General features: G+C 50.5%; 1 long non-coding RNA gene across 1 annotated transcript in view; it reads right to left on the bottom strand.

Moving 5' to 3' along the window:
• LOC130357309 (uncharacterized) overlaps positions 1–18202 on the bottom strand; it is an 82619-nt gene that overhangs the window by 63407 nt on the left and 1010 nt on the right. The window lies entirely within an intron of this gene.

The following is an 18202-nucleotide window of genomic DNA, read 5'->3' as shown; positions in this document are numbered from 1 at the left end:
GAGCACAGCTCGGTGCAGTGTATATGGGGAGCACAGCTCAGTGCAGGGTATATGGGGAGCACAGCTCAGTGGAGGGTATATGGGGAGCACAGCTCAGTGCAGGGTATATGGGGAGCACAGCTCAGTGCAGGGTATATGGGGAGCACAGCTCAGTGCAGGGTATATGGGAGCACAGCTCAGTGCAGTGTATATGGGGAGCACAGCTCAGTGCAGTGTATATGGGGAGCACAGCTCAGTGCAGTGTATATGGGGAGCACAGCTCAGTGGAGGGTATATGGGGAGCACAGCTCAGTGCAGTGTATATGGGGAGCACAGCTCAGCGCAGTGTATATGGGGAGCACAGCTCAGTGCAGTGTATATGGGGAGCACAGCTCAGTGCAGGGTATATGGGGAGCACAGCTCAGTGCAGGGTATATGGGGAGCACAGCTCAGTGCAGTGTATATGGGGAGCACAGCTCAGTGCAGTGTATATGGGGAGCACAGCTCGGTGCAGGGTATATGGGGAGCACAGCTCAGTGCAGGGTATATGGAGAGCACAGCTCAGTGCAGGGTATATGGGGAGCACAGCTCAGTGCAGGGTATATAGGGTGTGTGGCTCAGTGTATATGGGGTGTGCAGCTCAGCTCAGTGTATATAGGGTGTGTGGCTCAGGGTATATGGGTCGCGCGGCTCAGTGTATATAGGGTGTGTGGCTCAGGGTATATGGGTCGCGCGGCTCAGTGTATATAGGGTGTGTGGCTCAGTGTATATGGGTCGCGTGGCTCAGCTCAGTGTATATAGGGAGTGCGGCTCAGTGTTTATAGGGTGTGTGGCTCAGTGTATATGGGTCGTGCGGCTCAGTGTATATAGGGTGTGCGGCTCAGCTCAGTGTATATAGGGTGTGTGGCTCAGTGTATATAGGGTGTGTGGCTCAGTGTATATAGGGTGTGCGGCTCAGGGTATATAGGGTGTGCGGCTCAGGGTATATAGGGTGGGTCGCGCGGCTCAGTGTATATAGGGTGTGCGGCTCAGCTCAGTGTATATGGGGTGTGCGGCTCAGTGTATATGGGGTGTGAGGCTCAGCTCAGTGTATATGGGGTGTGTGGCTCAGCTCAGTGTATATGGGGTGTGAGGCTCAGCTCATGGTATATGGGGTGTGTGGCTCAGTGTATATGGGGTGTGAGGCTCAGCTCAGTGTATATGGGGTGTGAGGCTCAGCTCAGTGTATATAGGGTGTGCGGCTCAGCTCAGTGTATATGGGGTGTGAGGCTCAGTGTATATGGGGTGTGTGGCTCAGCTCAGTGTATATGGGGTGTGAGGCTCAGCTCAGTGTATATGGGGTGTGAGGCTCAGTGTATATGGAGTGTGAGGCTCAGCTCAGTGTATATGGGGTGTGTGGCTCAGCTCAGTGTATATGGGGTGTGAGGCTCAGTGTATATGGAGTGTGAGGCTCAGCTCAGTGTATATGGGGTGTGCGGCTCAGTGTATATGGGGTGTGAGGCTCAGCTCAGTGTATATGGGGTGTGAGGCTCAGCTCAGGGTATATGGGGTGTGTGGCTCAGTGTATATGGGGTGTGAGGCTCAGCTCAGTGTATATGGGGTGTGTGGCTCAGTGTATATGGGGTGTGCGGCTCAGCTCAGTGTATATGGGGTGTGAGGCTCAGCTCAGTGTATATGTGGTGTGAGGCTCAGCTCAGTGTATATGGGGTGTGCGGCTCAGTGTATATGGGGTGTGCGGCTCAGTGTATATGGGGCGTGAGGCTCAGCTCAGTGTATATGGGGCGTGAGGCTCAGCTCAGTGTATATGGGGTGTGAGGCTCAGCTCAGTGTATATAGGGTGTGCGGCTCAGTGTATATGGGGTGTGCGGCTCAGTGTATATGGGGTGTGAGGCTTAGCTCAGTGTATATGGGGTGTGAGGCTCAGCTCAGTGTATATGGGGTGTGAGGCTCAGCTCAGTGTATATGGGGTGTGAGGCTCGGCTCAGTGTATATGGGGTGTGAGGCTCGGCTCAGTGTATATGGGGTGTGAGGCTCAGCTCAGTGTATATGTGGTGTGAGGCTCAGCTCAGTGTATATGGGGTGTGCGGCTCAGTGTATATGTGGTGTGAGGCTCAGCTCAGTGTATATGGGGTGTGCGGCTCAGGGTATATGGGGTGTGAGGCTCAGCTCAGTGTATATGGGTGTGAGGCTCGGCTCAGTGTATATGGGGTGTGAGGCTCAGCTCAGTGTATATGTGGTGTGAGGCTCAGCTCAGTGTATATGGGGTGTGAGGCTCAGTGTATATCGGGTGTGTGGCTCAGTGTATATGGGGTGTGAGGCTCAGTGTATATGGGGTGTGAGGCTCAGTGTATATGGGGTGTGCGGCTCAGTGTATATGGGGTGTGATGCTCAGCTCAGTGTATATGGGGTGTGAGGCTCAGTGTATATCGGGTGTGTGGCTCAGTGTATATGGGGTGTGCGGCTCAGTGTATATGGGGTGTGAGGCTCAGTGTATATGGGGTGTGAGGCTCAGTGTATATGGGGTGTGAGGCTCAGCTCAGTGTATATGGGGTGTGAGGCTCAGCTCAGTGTATATGGGGTGTGCGGCTCAGTGTATATAGGGTGTGCGGCTCAGTGTATATAGGATGTGCGGTCAGTGTATATAGGGTGTGCGGCTCAGTGTATATAGGGTGTGCGGCTCAGTGTATATAGGGTGTGCGGCTCAGTGTATATGGGGTGTGCGGCTCAGCTCAGTGTATATGGGGTGTGAGGCTCAGCTCAGTGTATATGGGGTGTGCGGCTCAGTGTATATGGGGTGTGTGGCTCAGCTCAGTGTATATGGAGTGTGAGGCTCAGCTCAGTGTATATGGGGTGTGTGGCTCAGCTCAGTGTATATGGAGTGTGAGGCTCAGCTCAGTGTATATGGGGTGTGAGGCTCAGCTCAGTGTATATGGGGTGTGAGGCTCAGCTCAGTGTATATGGGGTGTGTGGCTCAGTGTATATGGGGTGTGCGGCTCAGTGTATATAGGGTGTGCGGCTCAGTGTATATAGGGAGTGCGGCTCAGTGTATATGGGGTGTACGGCTCAGTGTATATGGGGTGTGAGGCTCAGCTCAGTGTATATGGGGTGTGTGGCTCAGTGTATATGGGGTGTGCGGCTCAGCTCAGTGTATATGGGGTGTGAGGCTCAGCTCAGTGTATATGGGGTGTGCGGCTCAGTGTATATGGGGTGTGTGGCTCAGCTCAGTGTATATGGAGTGTGAGGCTCAGCTCAGTGTATATGGGGTGTGTGGCTCAGCTCAGTGTATATGGAGTGTGAGGCTCAGCTCAGTGTATATGGGGTGTGAGGCTCAGCTCAGTGTATATGGGGTGTGAGGCTCAGCTCAGTGTATATGGGGTGTGTGGCTCAGTGTATATGGGGTGTGCGGCTCAGTGTATATAGGGTGTGCGGCTCAGTGTATATAGGGAGTGCGGCTCAGTGTATATGGGGTGTACGGCTCAGTGTATATGGGGTGTGAGGCTCAGCTCAGTGTATATGGGGTGTGAGGCTCAGCTCAGTGTATATGGGGTGTGCGGCTCAGTGTATATGGGGTGTGAGGCTCAGCTCAGTGTATATGGAGTGTGAGGCTCAGCTCAGTGTATATGGGGTGTGAGGCTCAGCTCAGTGTATATGGGGTGTGCGGCTCAGTGTATATGGGGTGTGAGGCTCAGCTCAGTGTATATGGGGTGTGAGGCTCAGCTCAGTGTATATGGGGTGTGAGGCTCAGCTCAGTGTATATGGGGTGTGTGGCTCAGTGTATATGGGGTGTGAGGCTCAGCTCAGTGTATATGGAGTGTGAGGCTCAGCTCAGTGTATATGGGGTGTGAGGCTCAGCTCAGTGTATATGGGGTGTGTGGCTCAGTGTATATGGGGTGTGAGGCTCAGCTCAGTGTATATGGGGTGTGAGGCTCAGTGTATATAGGGTGTGCGGCTCAGTGTATATAGGGTGTGCGGCTCAGTGTATATAGGGTGTGCGGCTCAGTGTATATAGGGTGTGCGGCTCAGTGTATATGGGGTGTGCGGCTCAGTGTATATGGAGTGTGAGGCACAGCTCAGTGTATATGGGGTGTGAGGCTCGGCTTAGTGTATATGGGGTGTGAGGCTCAGGGTATATGGGTCGCGCGGCTCAGTGTATATAGGGTGTGTGGCTCAGGGTATATGGGTCGCACGGCTCAGTGTATATAGGGTGTGTGGCTCAGGGTATATGGGTCGCGCGGCTCAGCTCAGTGTATATAGGGTGTGTGGCTCGTCTCAGTGTATATAGGGTGTGTGGCTCAGGGTATATGAAGTGTGCGGCTCAGCTCAGTGTATATAGGGTGTGTGGCTCAGGGTATATGGGTCGCGCAGCTCAGTGTATATAGGGTGTGTGGCTCAGGGTATATGGAGTGTGCGGCTCAGCTCAGTGTATATAGGGCGTGTGGCTCAGGGTATATGGGTCGCGCAGCTCAGTGTATATAGGGTGTGTGGCTCAGGGTATATGGGTCGCACGGCTCAGTGTATATAGGGTGTGTGGCTCAGGGTATATGGGTCGCGCGGCTCAGTGTATATAGGTTGTGAGGCTCAGGGTATATGGGTTGCGCGGCTCAGTGTATATAGGGTGTGTGGCTCAGGGTATATGGGTCGCGCGGCTCAGTGTATATGGGGTGTGTGGCTCGTCTCAGTGTATATAGGGTGTGTGGCTCAGGGTATATGGGGTGTGCGGCTCAGCTCAGTGTATATAGGGTGTGTGGCTCAGGGTATATGGGTCGCGCGGCTCGGCTCAGTGTATATAGGGTGTGCGGCTCAGTGTATATGGGTCGCGCGGCTCAGCCCAGGGTATATAGGGTGTGCGGCTCAGTGTATATAGGGTGTGTGGCTCAGTGTATATGGGGTGTGCAGCTCAGCTTAGGGTATATAGGGTGTGCGGCTCAGTGTATATAGGGTGTGCGGCTCAGTGTATATAGGGTGTGTGGCTCAGTGTATATAGGGTATGTGGCTCAGTGTATATGGGGTGTGCAGCTCAGTGCAGGGTATATAGGGTGTGTGGCTCAGTGTATATGGGGTGTGCAGCTCAGCTCAGTGTATATAGGGTGTGTGGCTCAGGGTATATGGGTCGCACGGTTCAGTGTATATAGGGTGTGTGGCTCAGGGTATATGGGTCGCGCGGCTCAGTGTATATGGGGTGTGTGGCTCAGGGTATATGGGGTGTGCGGCTCAGCTCAGTGTATATAGGGTGTGTGGCTCAGGGTATATGGGTCGCGCGGCTCAGTGTATATGGGGTGTGTGGCTCAGGGTATATGGGGTGTGCGGCTCGTCTCAGTGTATATAGGGTGTGTGGCTCAGGGTATATGGGGTGTGCGGCTCAGCTCAGTGTATATAGGGTGTGTGGCTCAGGGTATATGGGTCGCGCTGCTCGGCTCAGTGTATATAGGGTGTGCGGCTCAGTGTATATGGGTCACGCGGCTCAGCTCAGGGTATATAGGGTGTGCGGCTCAGTGTATATAGGGTGTGTGGCTCAGTGTATATGGGGTGTGCAGCTCAGCTTAGGGTATATAGGGTGTGCGGCTCAGTGTATATAGGGTGTGCGGCTCAGTGTATATAGGGTGTGCGGCTCAGTGTATATAGGGTGTGTGGCTCAGTGTATATAGGGTGTGTGGCTCAGTGTATATGGGGTGTGCAGCTCAGTGCAGGGTATATAGGGTGTGTGGCTCAGTGTATATAGGGTGTGTGGCTCAGTGTATATAGGGTGTGTGGCTCAGTGTATATAGGGTGTGTGGCTCAGTGTATATGGGGTGTGCAGCTCAGTGCAGGGTATATAGGGTGTGTGGCTCAGTGTATATGGGGTGTGCAGCTCAGTGTATATGGGGTGTGAGGCTCAGCTCAGTGTATATGGGGTGTGAGGCTCAGCTCAGTGTATATGGGGTGTGAGGCTCAGCTCAGTGTATATGGGGTGTGAGGCTCGGCTCAGTGTATATGGGGTGTGAGGCTCAGCTCAGTGTATATGTGGTGTGAGGCTCAGCTCAGTGTATATAGGGTGTGTGGCTCAGTGTATATAGGGTGTGTGGCTCAGTGTATATAGGGTGTGTGGCTCAGTGTATATGGGGTGTGTGGCTCAGTGTATATGGGGTGTGCAGCTCAGTGCAGGGTATATAGGGTGTGCGGCTCAGTGTATATAGGGTGTGCGGCTCAGTGTATATAGGGTGTGTGGCTCAGTGTATATAGGGTGTGTGGCTCAGTGTATATAGGGTGTGTGGCTCAGTGTATATGGGGTGTGCAGCTCAGTGCAGGGTATATAGGGTGTGTGGCTCAGTGTATATGGGGTGTGAGGCTCAGCTCAGTGTATATGGGGTGTGAGGGTCAGCTCAGTGTATATGGGGTGTGAGGCTCAGCTCAGTGTATATGGGGTGTGCGGCTCAGTGTATATGGGGTGTGAGGCTCAGCTCAGTGTATATGGGGTGTGAGGCTCAGCTCAGTGTATATGGGGTGTGAGGCTCAGCTCAGTGTATATGGGGTGTGAGGCTCAGCTCAGTGTATATGGGGTGTGAGGGTCAGCTCAGTGTATATGGGGTGTGAGGCTCAGCTCAGTGTATATGGGGTGTGCGGCTCAGTGTATATGGGGTGTGAGGCTCAGCTCAGTGTATATGGGGTGTGCGGCTCAGTGTATATGGGGTGTGAGGCTCAGCTCAGTGTATATGGAGTGTGAGGCACAGCTCAGTGTATATGGAGTGTGAGGCTCAGCTCAGTGTATATGGGGTGTGAGGCTCAGCTCAGTGTATATGGGGTGTGAGGCTCAGCTCAGTGTATATGGGGTGTGTGGCTCAGTGTATATGGGGTGTGAGGCTCAGCTCAGTGTATATGGGGTGTGAGGGTCAGCTCAGTGTATATGGGGTGTGAGGCTCAGCTCAGTGTATATGGGGTGTGCGGCTCAGTGTATATGGGGTGTGAGGCTCAGCTCAGTGTATATGGGGTGTGCGGCTCAGTGTATATGGGGTGTGAGGCTCAGCTCAGTGTATATGGAGTGTGAGGCACAGCTCAGTGTATATGGAGTGTGAGGCTCAGCTCAGTGTATATGGGGTGTGAGGCTCAGCTCAGTGTATATGGGGTGTGAGGCTCAGCTCAGTGTATATGGGGTGTGCGGCTCAGTGTATATGGGGTGTGAGGCTCAGCTCAGTGTATATGGGGTGTGAGGCTCAGCTCAGTGTATATGGGGTGTGTGGCTCAGTGTATATGGGGTGTGAGGCTCAGCTCAGTGTATATGGAGTGTGAGGCTCAGCTCAGTGTATATGGGGTGTGAGGCTCAGCTCAGTGTATATGGGGTGTGAGGCTCAGCTCAGTGTATATGGGGTGTGAGGCTCAGCTCAGTGTATATGGGGTGTGAGGCTCAGCTCAGTGTATATGGGGTGTGAGGCTCAGCTCAGTGTATATGGGGTGTGAGGCTCAGCTCAGTGTATATGTGGTGTGAGGCTCAGCTCAGTGTATATGGGGTGTGTGGCTCAGTGTATATGGGGTGTGAGGCTCAGCTCAGTGTATATGGGGTGTGAGGCTCAGCTCAGTGTATATGGGGTGTGCGGCTCAGTGTATATGGAGTGTGAGGCTCAGCTCAGTGTATATGGGGTGTGAGGCTCAGCTCAGTGTATATGGGGTGTGAGGCTCAGCTCAGTGTATATGGGGTGTGTGGCTCAGTGTATATGGGGTGTGAGGCTCAGCTCAGTGTATATGGGGTGAGAGGCTCAGTGTATATAGGGTGTGCGGCTCAGTGTATATAGGGTGTGCGGCTCAGTGTATATAGGGTGTGCGGCTCAGTGTATATAGGGTGTGCGGCTCAGTGTATATGGGGTGTGCGGCTCAGTGTATATGGAGTGTGAGGCACAGCTCAGTGTATATGGAGTGTGAGGCTCAGCTCAGTGTATATGGGGTGTGAGGCTCGGCTTAGTGTATATGGGGTGTGAGGCTCAGGGTATATGGGTCGCGCAGCTCAGTGTATATGGGGTGTGTGGCTCAGGGTATATGGGTCGCACGGCTCAGTGTATATAGGGTGTGTGGCTCAGGGTATATGGGTCACGCGGCTCAGCTCAGTGTATATAGGGTGTGTGGCTCAGGGTATATGGGGTGTGTGGCTCGTCTCAGTGTATATAGGGTGTGTGGCTCAGGGTATATGGAGTGTGCGGCTCAGCTCAGTGTATATAGGGTGTGTGGCTCAGGGTATATGGGTCGCGCAGCTCAGTGTATATAGGGCGTGTGGCTCAGGGTATATGGGTCGCGCAGCTCAGTGTATATAGGGTGTGTGGCTCAGGGTATATGGGTCGCACGGCTCAGTGTATATAGGGTGTGTGGCTCAGGGTATATGGGTCGCGCGGCTCAGTGTATATAGGTTGTGAGGCTCAGGGTATATGGGTTGCGAGGCTCAGTGTATATAGGGTGTGTGGCTCAGGGTATATGGGTCGCGCGGCTCAGTGTATATGGGGTGTGTGGCTCGTCTCAGTGTATATAGGGTGTGTGGCTCAGGGTATATGGGGTGTGCGGCTCAGCTCAGTGTATATAGGGTGTGTGGCTCAGGGTATATGGGTCGCGCGGCTCGGCTCAGTGTGTATAGGGTGTGCGGCTCAGTGTATATGGGTCGCGCGGCTCAGCTCAGGGTATATAGGGTGTGCGGCTCAGTGTATATAGGGTGTGTGGCTCAGTGTATATGGGGTGTGCAGCTCAGCTTAGGGTATATAGGGTGTGCGGCTCAGTGTATATAGGGTGTGCGGCTCAGTGTATATAGGGTGTGTGGCTCAGTGTATATAGGGTATGTGGCTCAGTGTATATAGGGTGTGTGGCTCAGTGTATATGGGGTGTGCAGCTCAGTGCAGGGTATATAGGGTGTGTGGCTCAGTGTATATGGGGTGTGCAGCTCAGCTCAGTGTATATGGGGTGTGTGGCTCAGGGTATATGGGTCGCACGGTTCAGTGTATATAGGGTGTGTGGCTCAGGGTATATGGGTCGCACGGCTCAGTGTATATAGGGTGTGTGGCTCAGGGTATATGGGGTGTGCGGCTCAGTGTATATGGGGTGTGTGGCTCAGGGTATATGGGTCGCACGGCTCAGTGTATATAGGGTGTGTGGCTCAGGGTATATGGGTCGCACGGCTCAGTGTATATAGGGTGTGTGGCTCAGGGTATATGGGTCGCGCGGCTCGGCTCAGTGTATATAGGGTGTGCGGCTCAGCTCAGTGTATATAGGGTGTGCGGCTCAGGGTATATGGGTCGTGCGGCTCAGTGTATATAGGGTGTGTGGCTCAGTGTATATGGGTCGCGTGGCTCAGCTCAGTGTATATAGGGAGTGCGGCTCAGTGTATATAGGGTGTGTGGCTCAGTGTATATAGGGAGTGCGGCTCAGTGTATATAGGGTGTGCGGCTCAGTGTATATAGGGTGTGCGGCTCAGCTCAGTGTATATAGGGTGTGCGGCTCAGTGTATATAGGGTGTGTGGCTCAGTGTATATAGGGTGTGTGGCTCAGTGTATATAGGGTGTGTGGCTCAGTGCAGGGTATATAGGGTGTGTGGCTCAGTGTATATAGGGTGTGTGGCTCAGTGTATATAGGGTGTGTGGCTCAGTGTATATAGGGTGTGTGGCTCAGTGTATATAGGGTGTGTGGCTCAGTGCAGGGTATATAGGGTGTGTGGCTCAGTGTATATAGGGTGTGTGGCTCAGTGTATATAGGGTGTGTGGCTCAGTGTATATAGGGCGTGTGGCTCAGTGTATATAGGGTGTGTGGCTCAGTGTATATAGGGTGTGTGGCTCAGTGTATATGGGGTGTGTGGCTCAGTGTATATAGGGTGTGTGGCTCAGTGTATATAGGGTGTGCGGCTCAGTGTATATAGGGTGTGTGGCTCAGTGTATATAGGGTGTGTGGCTCAGTGTATATAGGGTGTGTGGCTCAGTGTATATAGGGTGTGTGGCTCAGTGTATATGGGGTGTGTGGCTCAGTGTATATAGGGTGTGCGGCTCAGTGTATATAGGGTGTGTGGCTCAGTGTATATAGGGTGTGTGGCTCAGTGTATATAGGGTGTGTGGCTCAGTGTATATAGGGTGTGTGGCTCAGTGTATATGGGGTGTGCGGCTCAGTGCAGGGTATATAGGGTGTGTGGCTCAGTGTATATAGGGTGTGTGGCTCAGTGTATATAGGGTGTGTGGCTCAGTGTATATAGGGTGTGTGGCTCAGTGTATATAGGGTGTGTGGCTCAGTGTATATAGGGTGTGTGGCTCAGTGTATATAGGGTGTGTGGCTCAGTGTATATAGGGTGTGTGGCTCAGTGTATATAGGGTGTGTGGCTCAGTGTATATAGGGTGTGTGGCTCAGTGTATATAGGGTGTGTGGCTCAGTGTATATAGGGTGTGTGGCTCAGTGTATATGGGGTGTGCAGCTCAGTGCAGGGTATATAGGGTGTGTGGCTCAGAGTATATGAGTCGCGCGGCTCAGTGTATATAGGGTGTGTGGCTCAGGGTATATGGGTCGCGCGGCTCAGTGTATATAGGGTGTGTGGCTCAGAGTATATGGGTCGCGCGGCTCAGTGTATATAGGGTGTGTGGCTCAGGGTATATGGAGTGTGCAGCTCAGCTCCGTGTATATAGGGTGTGTGGCTCAGGGTATATGGGTCGCACGGCTCAGTGTATATGGGGTGTGCAGCTCAGTGCAGGGTATATAGGGTGCGCGGCTCAGTGTATATAGGGTGTGTGGCTCAGGGTATATGGGTCGCGCGGCTCAGTGTATATAGGGTGTGTGGCTCAGAGTATATGGGTCGCGCGGCTCAGTGTATATAGGGTGTGTGGCTCAGGGTATATGGAGTGTGCAGCTCAGCTCCGTGTATATAGGGTGTGTGGCTCAGGGTATATGGGGTGTGCAGCTCAGCTCAGTGTATATAGGGTGTGTGGCTCAAGGTATATGGGTCACGCGGCTCAGCTCAGTGTATATGGGGTGTGCGGCTCAGCTCAGTGTATAAAGGGTGTGCGGCTCAGGGTATATGGGTCGTGCGGCTCAGTGTATATAGGGTGTGTGGCTCAGTGTATATGGGTCGCGTGGCTCAGCTCAGTGTATATAGGGAGTGCGGCTCAGTGTATATAGGGTGTGTGGCTCAGTGTATATAGGGAGTGCGGCTCAGTGTATATAGGGTGTGCGGCTCAGTGTATATAGGGAGTGCGGCTCAGTGTATATAGGGAGTGCGGCTCAGTGTATATAGGGTGTGTGGCTCAGTGTATATGGGTCGTGCGGCTCAGTGTATATAGGGTGTGCGGCTCAGTGTATATAGGGTGTGCGGCTCAGTGTATATAGGGTGTGCGGCTCGGCTCAGTGTATATAGGGTGTGTGGCTCAGTGTATATAGGGTGTGTGGCTCAGTGTATATAGGGTGTGCGGCTCAGGGTATATGGGTCGCGCGGCTCAGCTCAGTGTATATAGGGTGTGCGGCTCAGTGTATATAGGATGTGCGGCTCAGTGTATATAGGGTGTGCGGCTCAGTGTATATAGGGTGTGCGGCTCAGTGTATATAGGGTGTGCGGCTCAGTGTATATAGGGTGTGTGGCTCAGGGTATATAGGGTGTGCGGCTCAGTGTATATAGGGTGTGCGGCTCAGGGTATATGGGTCGCGCGGCTCGCTGTGACCCCTGTAATGAGTTGCAGTCGCGCGCCTCCTCCCCCAGGAGCCTGTAATAAGGTTAGCAGTGAGCACAATGCGCTGTAGGCTGTAATAATCATGTTATTATAGTGTAATGGGTTATATGACACGTCAGGCGCCCGCGCAGCCGCCATCACATGTGGAACCTGTTACCAGGATTAAGCCCATTATGATGAAGTCATGTAAATGAGTCAGCGCCGTCTGCGCAAAACGGTGACTGACAGATAATAGAGACGAGCGACTGCGGCAAATCGGATAATCAACACCAGGTCACCGCCGGCTGATAGATCACCCCCTCCCCCGACACACAGAGCTGTATGACCCATATTACATGTGTGATATTATACCGGGAGCCTCTGTATTACATGTGTGATATTATACCAGGAGCCTCTGTATTACATGTGTGATATTATACCGGGAGCCTCTGTATTACATGTGTGATATTATACTGGAGCCTCTGTATTACATGTGTAATATTATACCGGGAGCCTCTGTATTACATGTGTGATATTATACCGGGAGCCTCTGTATTACATGTGTGATATTATACTGGAGCCTCTGTATTACATGTGTAATATTATACCGGGAGCCTCTGTATTACATGTGTGATATTATACCGGGAGCCTCTGTATTACATGTGTGATATTATACCGGGAGCCTCTGTATTACATGTGTGATATTATACCGGGAGCCTCTGTATTACATGTGTGATATTATACCAGGAGCCTCTGTATTACATGTGTGATATTATACCGGGAGCCTCTGTATTACATGTGTGATATTATACCAGGAGCCTCTGTATTACATGTGTGATATTATACCGGGAGCCTCTGTATTACATGTGTAATATTATACCGGGAGCCTCTGTATTACATGTGTAATATTATACCGGGAGCCTCTGTATTACATGTGTGATATTATACTGGGAGCCTGTGTATTACATGTGTGATATTATACCGGGAGCCTCTGTATTACATGTGTGATATTATACCGGGAGCCTCTGTATTACATGTGTAATATTATACCGGGAGCCTCTGTATTACATGTGTAATATTATACCGGGAGCCTCTGTATTACATGTGTGATATTATACTGGGAGCCTGTGTATTACATGTGTGATATTATACCGGGAGCCTCTGTATTACATGTGTGATATTATACTGGAGCCTCTGTATTACATGTGTGATATTATACTGGAGCCTCTGTATTACATGTGTGATATTATACTGGAGCCTCTGTATTACATGTGTGATATTATACTGGAGCCTCTGTATTACATGTGTGATATTATACCGGGAGCCTCTGTATTACATGTGTAATATTATACCGGGAGCCTCTGTATTACATGTGTGATATTATACCGGGAGCCTCTGTATTACATGTGTGATATTATACCGGGAGCCTCTGTATTACATGTGTAATATTATACCGGGAGCCTCTGTATTACATGTGTAATATTATACTGGAGCCTCTGTATTACATGTGTGATATTATACTGGAGCCTCTGTATTACATGTGTGATATTATACCGGGAGCCTCTGTATTACATGTGTAATATTATACCGGGAGCCTCTGTATTACATGTGTAATATTATACCGGGAGCCTCTGTATTACATGTGTGATATTATACTGGGAGCCTGTGTATTACATGTGTGATATTATACCGGGAGCCTCTGTATTACATGTGTGATATTATACTGGAGCCTCTGTATTACATGTGTGATATTATACTGGGAGCCTCTGTATTACATGTGTGATATTATACCGGGAGCCTCTGTATTACATGTGTGATATTATACTGGGAGCCTCTGTATTACATGTGTGATATTATACTGGAGCCTCTGTATTACATGTGTGATATTATACTGGAGCCTCTGTATTACATGTGTGATATTATACTGGAGCCTCTGTATTACATGTGTGATATTATACCGGGAGCCTCTGTATTACATGTGTGATATTATACCAGGAGCCTCTGTATTACATGTGTGATATTATACCGGGAGCCTCTGTATTACATGTGTGATATTATACTGGAGCCTCTGTATTACATGTGTGATATTATACTGGAGCCTCTGTATTACATGTGTGATATTATACTGGAGCCTCTGTATTACATGTGTGATATTATACTGGAGCCTCTGTATTACATGTGTGATATTATACCGGGAGCCTCTGTATTACATGTGTGATATTATACCGGGAGCCTCTGTATTACATGTGTGATATTATACTGGAGCCTCTGTATTACATGTGTGATATTATACCGGGAGCCTCTGTATTACATGTGTAATATTATACCGGGAGCCTCTGTATTACATGTGTGATATTATACTGGGAGCCTCTGTATTACATGTGTGATATTATACTGGAGCCTCTGTATTACATGTGTGATATTATACCAGGAGCCTCTGTATTACATGTGTGATATTATACCAGGAGCCTCTGTATTACATGTGTGATATTATACCGGGAGCCTCTGTATTACATGTGTGATATTATACCGGGAGCCTCTGTATTACATGTGTGATATTATACTGGAGCCTCTGTATTACATGTGTAATATTATACTGGAGCCTCTGTATTACATGTGTGATATTATACTGGAGCCTCTGTATTACATGTGTGATATTATACCGGGAGCCTCTGTATTACATGTGTAATATTATACCGGGAGCCTCTGTATTACATGTGTAATATTATACCAGGAGCCTCTGTATTACATGTGTGATATTATACTGGGAGCCTGTGTATTACATGTGTGATATTATACCGGGAGCCTCTGTATTACATGTGTGATATTATACTGGAGCCTCTGTATTACATGTGTGATATTATACTGGAGCCTCTGTATTACAGGTGTGATATTATACCGGGAGCCTCTGTATTACATGTGTGATATTATACTGGGAGCCTCTGTATTACATGTGTAATATTATACCGGGAGCCTCTGTATTACATGTGTAATATTATACTGGAGCCTCTGTATTACATGTGTGATATTATACTGGAGCCTCTGTATTACATGTGTGATATTATACTGGAGCCTCTGTATTACATGTGTGATATTATACCGGGAGCCTCTGTATTACATGTGTGATATTATACCGGGAGCCTCTGTATTACATGTGTGATATTATACTGGGAGCCTCTGTATTACATGTGTGATATTATACTGGAGCCTCTGTATTACATGTGTGATATTATACTGGAGCCTCTGTATTACATGTGTGATATTATACTGGAGCCTCTGTATTACATGTGTGATATTATACCGGGAGCCTCTGTATTACATGTGTGATATTATACCGGGAGCCTCTGTATTACATGTGTGATATTATACCGGGAGCCTCTGTATTACATGTGTGATATTATACTGAAGCCTCTGTATTACATGTGTGATATTATACTGGAGCCTCTGTATTACATGTGTGATATTATACTGGAGCCTCTGTATTACATGTGTGATATTATACTGGAGCCTCTGTATTACATGTGTGATATTATACTGGGAGCCTCTGTATTATATGTGTGATATTATACCGGGAGCCTCTGTATTACATGTGTGATATTATACTGGAGCCTCTGTATTACATGTGTGATATTATACCGGGAGCCTCTGTATTACATGTGTGATATTATACCGGGAGCCTCTGTATTACATGTGTGATATTATACTGGGAGCCTCTGTATTACATGTGTGATATTATACCGGGAGCCTCTGTACTACATGTGTGATATTATACCGGGAGCCTCTGTATTACATGTGATATTATACCGGGAGCCTCTGTATTACATGTGTGATATTATACTGGAGCCTCTGTATTACATGTGTGATATTATACCGGGAGCCTCTGTATTACATGTGTGATATTATACAGGGAGCCTCTGTATTACATGTGTGATATTATACTGGAGCCTCTGTATTACATGTGTGATATTATACTGGGAGCCTCTGTATTACATGTGTGATATTATACCTGGAGCCTCTGTATTACATGTGTGATATTATACTGGAGCCTCTGTATTACATGTGTGATATTATACCGGGAGCCTCTGTATTACATGTGTGATATTATACCGGGAGCCTCTGTATTACATGTGTGATATTATACTGGAGCCTCTGTATTACATGTGTGATATTATACTGGAGCCTCTGTATTACATGTGTGATATTATACCGGGTGCCTCTGTATTACATGTGTGATATTATACCGGGAGCCTCTGTATTACATGTGTGATATTATACTGGAGCCTCTGTATTACATGTGTGATATTATACCAGGAGCCTCTGTATTACATGTGTGATATTATACTGGAGCCTCTGTATTACATGTGTAATATTATACTGGAGCCTCTGTATTACATGTGTGATATTATACCAGGAGCCTCTGTATTACATGTGTGATATTATACTGGGAGCCTCTGTATTACATGTGTGATATTATACTGGAGCCTCTGTATTACATGTGTAATATTATACTGGAGCCTCTGTATTACATGTGTGATATTATACCAGGAGCCTCTGTATTACATGTGTGATATTATACTGGGAGCCTCTGTATTACATGTGTGATATTATACTGGAGCCTCTGTATTACATGTGTAATATTATACTGGAGCCTCTGTATTACATGTGTGATATTATACTGGAGCCTCTGTATTACATGTGTGATATTATACTGGGAGCCTCTGTATTACATGTGTGATATTATACCGGGAGCCTCTGTATTACATGTGTGATATTATACTGGAGCCTCTGTATTACATGTGTGATATTATACTGGAGCCTCTGTATTACATGTGTGATATTATACTGGAGCCTCTGTATTACATGTGTGATATTATACTGGAGCCTCTGTATTACATGTGTGATATTATACTGGAGCCTCTGTATTACATGTGTGATATTATACTGGAGCCTCTGTATTACATGTGTGATATTATACTGGAGCCTCTGTATTACATGTGTGATATTATACTGGAGCCTCTGTATTACATGTGTGATATTATACTGGAGCCTCTGTATTACATGTGTGATATTATACCGGGAGGGTTTGGAGGCGACAACCGTATACCTGGTGTGAGGGTTTGTGGTGGGGGTCTCCTCTGTGGTGGTCTCCGCTGTGAGGGTCTGTGGTGGGGGTCTCCTCTGTGAGGGTCTCTTCGGTGGGGGTCTACTCTGTGAGAGTCTGTGGTGGGGGGTCTCCTCTGTGGGGGTCTGTGGTGGGGGGTCTCCTGTGGGGGGTCTGTGGTCGGGGTCTCCACTGTGAGGGTCTGTGGTGGGGTCTCCTCTGTGAGGGTCTCCTCTGTGGGGGTCTGTGGTGTGGGGGTCTCCTGTGGGGGTTTGTGGTCGGGGTCTCCTCTGTGGGGGGTTTGTGGTCGGGGTCTCCTCTGTGAGGGTCTGTGGTGGGGGGGGTCTCCTCTGTGAGGGTCTGTGGGGGGGGGGGGGGTCTCCTGTGTGGGTCTGTGGTGGGGGGGGTCTCCTGTGAGGGTCTGTGGGGGGGGGTCTCCTCTGTGGGGGGGGTCTCCTCTGTGAGGGTCTGTGGGGGGGGGTCTCCTGTGTGGGTCTGTGGTGGGGGGGTCTCCTGTGTGGGTCTGTGGTGGGGGGGTCTCTGTGTGGGTCTGTGGTGGGGGGGTCTCCTCTGTGAGGGTCTGTGGTGGGGGGGCCTCCTCTGTGAGGGTCTGTGGTGGGGGGGCCTCCTCTGTGAGGGTCTGTGGTGGGGGGGCCTCCTCTGTGAGGGTCTGTGGTGGGGGGGCCTCCTCTGTGAGGGTCTGTGGTGGGGGTCTCCTCTGTGGTCGGGGTCTCCTCTGTGAGGGTCTGTGGTCGGGGTCTCCTCTGTGAGGGTCTGTGGTGGGGGTCTCCTCTGTGTGGCTCTGTGGTGGGGGGGGGTCTCCTCTGTGAGGGTCTGTGGTGGTGGGGGGGGGTCTCCTCTGTGAGGGTCTGTGGTGGGGGGGGTCTCCTCTGTGAGGGTCTGTGGTGGGGGGGGTCTCCTCTGTGAGGGTCTGTGGTGGTGGTGGGTCTCCTCTGTGAGGGTCTGTGGTGGGGGGGGGTCTCCTGTGTGGGTCTGTGGTGGTTGGGGGGTCTCCTCTGTGAGAGTCTGTGGTGGGGGGGTCTCCTCTGTGAGGGTCTGTGGTGGGGGTCTCCTCTGTGAGGGTCTGTGGTGGGGGTCTCCTCTGTGGTCAGGGTCTCCTCTGTGAGGGTCTGTGGTGGTGGGGGGGGGTCTCCTCTGTGAGGGTCTGTGGTGGGGGGGGTCTCCTCTGTGAGGGTCTGTGGTGGGGGGGGGTCTCCTCTGTGAGGGTCTGTGGTGGTGGTGGGTCTCCTCTGTGAGGGTCTGTGGTGGGGGGGGGGTCTCCTGTGTGGGTCTGTGGTGGTTGGGGGGTCTCCTCTGTGAGAGTCTGTGGTGGGGGGGTCTCCTCTGTGAGAGTCTGTGGTGGGGGGGTCTCCTCTGTGAGGGTCTGTGGTGGGGGTCTCCTCTGTGAGGGTCTGTGGTGGGGGTCTCCTCTGTGAGGGTCTGTGGTGGGGGTCTCCTCTGTGGTCAGGGTCTCCTCTGTGAGGGTCTGTGGTGGTGG

This window comes from Hyla sarda, chromosome 2 (genome assembly GCF_029499605.1).
Source record: "Hyla sarda isolate aHylSar1 chromosome 2, aHylSar1.hap1, whole genome shotgun sequence".
Lineage (NCBI taxonomy): Eukaryota > Metazoa > Chordata > Amphibia > Anura > Hylidae > Hyla > Hyla sarda.
The sequence above is the reverse complement of the archived record's forward strand: the minus strand, read 5'-3'. Positions and strand labels throughout refer to the sequence as shown.